Genomic DNA, 3605 nt, shown 5'->3' with positions numbered 1-3605 from the left:
ATCTCTCCCAAGCCAGCCCAGCGTGCAAATCCAGTTCACTGGTTCTTACCACAGTGTGGTTATGGGAATATTCTCTCACTGAGTGGTTGGTCAGTTTGACCATTACTGTTCAGAACACATGCATCTCATCACAGCTTAGAGAGGCAGATGGAAAAACTCATCGTATGAAAGAAATAATCAGGGGTTTATTCAACTATCCCTTTGAAGAGACAGTAAGAAGCCCTCTCTGCGTGTATCAAATACAGATGCTCAGTGTACATCTATACTTAGTGTCTGTCAACGGTATGTTTTGGCAGCTCTGCCGGACGGGCTGTCGTGCTGTGTAAATTGCATAAGTATTCATCGTTTGATGCCCATTGTGACCTTTGGTCTCTTTTCCTGTTGCAAACTAAAGCCATTTAGCCTGTCAGGGCCTCATCCTTTTTGTAAATGTCACTTTGAGAGATGTCTGAAAGCCATAACAATAGCCATCGTGTAATCAAGTTATCAGCAATGCCCAAAAAAAGTGCAATTATCATAATAACATATCCAGCCAGTCACTTACTGTCATGCTTGTTCTGACTATGCACGGGGGTGTGCGGGGGGAACGGGAGGGGAGTCTTTTCTAAAGGAGGGCTTTGGCAGTCTGCCACAGAGTGCGCTTTTCTCTCGAGGCCTCTTACTCACCAGTCAGAGAAAATGAGAATTACGCATATTAAAGAGGGTAAACGGCAGTAATCACCGCACTGGGAGGAGACGAGAGGATTCACGGGTCTGCTGAACGTGTAGTGCAGGAAGGGAAGTGCTGCTCAGTTCACACACACTCACACCCTTCTGGAGAAACGAGCAGTGCTTTGTCCCATATGCTCTCAAGAATGTGTTCCATAAACTCCATCCACTTGTAGGCCAGCGAGCATTACGACTTGTTGTTTTAGGTGTCAGCACGTAGGTTTTGTTTCCAGTCATTGATCTTAGATGAAAAGACCACTGGTTAATGTGCATGCTGCAGTGTTTTCCATCACTTCGAATGATTTGCATATGTGAAATTACTGCCAGTACTTCTGTTGGTTTGTCAGCATGTGAAGCATGTATTAGATTTAAGTTAGCCATGTAGGGCTGTCAGTCAGTTAAAATATTTAATTGTGATTAATCTCCTAATTTTTATTAGTTAACTCGGCTGATTAGCACCTTCACTTTCAAGGAAACTAAATAATAGGCATATGTGTAATTTGAGTGAATGACACTCATAATTAAACTACTATTGAATAATTGCAAATGTGCAATTATTCAATATTACTAATAACATTTTACCCAAACTTTATGGATATAATCATATATGTTTAAAACTAGATTTGCTGCTGGTCAGCAATCCATCATAATCCATTATTGGTAATTTACTTGTTAAGTTTTGACGATGACTTACTAAAGAGTGCAAATTACATCCGTTCTGGGTTTGATTTTTGCATAAAATTACAATAAATTAATAACAATGTTAAATAAATAATCCATCTATTTAAAAGTAAAAACTTACCCATGTTTAACTTTTTTTCCAGTGGTTCCAAAGGGTTTTGTTAATCGCATAGAACGGAATGAACATAATTTAATAAATGTGTTTAAAAATGGTATTAAACATACGGAATTCATCACATGTGTTAACTTTGACAGCCATAGTAATATCATGAGTATTCTTATAAAGACTGTTTATCTTATTAGGATGTTCCACAATATATCTGTTTCCAATGTTGCATTTGATCTCTGTATCCCGTGTGGCGGTTCTGCACGGCTCGCATCACGGCAGGGCTGGTGAGTATTCAGTCCAAGCGTGAAATCATCTGGATTTCACCAAGCCCTTTTAGAGCTGTGATGTTTCCTCCAGTGCAGTCCTGAAAACATTGACCCCCAGGCTACTCTGCTTTCCTTGGCAGTGACTGCGGGGCCTTTACAAGGAACAGTCTGTTTGTTTGTTTGGTCCATAGAGTTCACTCAGCGTGGGTTGTGTTTGCCAGGTCACTAGAGCCCAGCTGAGTGGCGGAGAGAACTGGGGAATGGCCAGGACTGCTGTGGTGGAAAAGGGGAACAGCTGCATCGCGAATCCTGCACTCTAACCCTTTAATTTATTGCTCATCCCGACGTGTGTGTTCTCCATTTCTCTCCATAAGGAAGATGCTAACGGTGGACCACCCTAACCTCTTTGGATCGAAGTCTTCACCACGAGCCTCAGATAAGATGCCTGGAGCGGATCCAGGTGCATTAGAGCTGGGTTGAGCTTCTGACACGAAACAGCCCTCAGGGGGAACCGCAGGCATCCATAAATATTTAGGCACCAAAGAGGTTTATGGAGTTTGTTGTAAAAGGATTTATGATGGGCCTCGAGTCCATCCAACAACTTGGAGAGGGGGCTTTTTCGGGACTTTGGCTTAATGCACTGCCGAGCCACGCTCGTCACGGGAACATCAGCTGTGGCTCAGGAGAGGTCCGATACAAACAAGCACTTTACACACCAGGAATGCAAACAACACCTCGGATCCAGCTAGCTTTTCACAAAACAAGTGTGAGCTTATAAAGGCTCTTTACCTGCTGCATGAACAGTGCATTCTGGTATGCAGAAGAGATCAACAGATGTTTCGACCCTTATTATGAGAACACAGGAATCGCCTGTTTATAAGCATTGGGGCATTTATTGCTATGTAAATGATGGCTTGTGCCCATTCATGGATGTAAGAAGATCACAGTACACTGTAAAATAAAAGATTTTAGAAGATGTAAAAACCAAAATGATTGGAGTATGTTTTACAAGAAAATACTGTTTGTCTTTTTACTTCACAATTTCATGTTTAAGTCAGTGTTACTTGCTGTTTCTTTGTAATTATTTGTTAAAAGTAGCAAATGTAAATCCTACACCATTTTTTAGTGTATGTTTTGATAATATATTTGAATTAGAAATATTGATACCTTACTGCTTACTGACCAATTTGAGTGTTTTTTATTATTTATTGTATTATTTGTTTTACATATTTAAAATTGTATGTCTTTGCCAGAAAAAGACAATCTTTTTTTTTTTTTTTTTAGGTTTACCTGTCTAAGTGTGAGATTGCTTCTTCAGTGAATTACTTTGCTTTGATATACGGTGCAGAGATGAGGCAAGATTTGTGCTATATATTTTTCAAGTTAAATGTTTTTATTTGCATTTAAGTTATGTTACATATTCTCAGCTGCAAATATGTTCAGCTCAAAGAATTCAATGAAGTCAGTTTGAAATCTTAAGAGTTTCCCCATTGCTTCATTCAGTGAGTCAGTCTGGCTCTGATACCAGTAAAATATTTTCTGGTCCAAATAAAATTCAGTTTAATCTATTTAGTATCTTTCCTAATATGGTTCAGTAGTTCATGGTGCCAATGAAAACACAAAAAAGAATAAGTGAAATCAAGTGAATAAAACAGATGCTCCCACTGATATGGGGGCAGTTTTTAATGTTGATTTACTGCATCTACAATGGCATCTGATATGGCAGATGTTTAAGATGATGGCATTCTAGGAAAAGCACATTCTGATATTGAATGTTTCTCATTGCAAAACCTGATTACAATAAAAAACGAAAAATATAGAAACCTTGTTCTCTATCTTAC

This window comes from Sinocyclocheilus grahami, unplaced genomic scaffold (assembly GCF_001515645.1).
Source record: "Sinocyclocheilus grahami isolate Dianchi unplaced genomic scaffold, SAMN03320097.WGS_v1.1 scaffold55.1, whole genome shotgun sequence".
Lineage (NCBI taxonomy): Eukaryota > Metazoa > Chordata > Actinopteri > Cypriniformes > Cyprinidae > Sinocyclocheilus > Sinocyclocheilus grahami.
The sequence above is the reverse complement of the archived record's forward strand: the minus strand, read 5'-3'. Positions refer to the sequence as shown.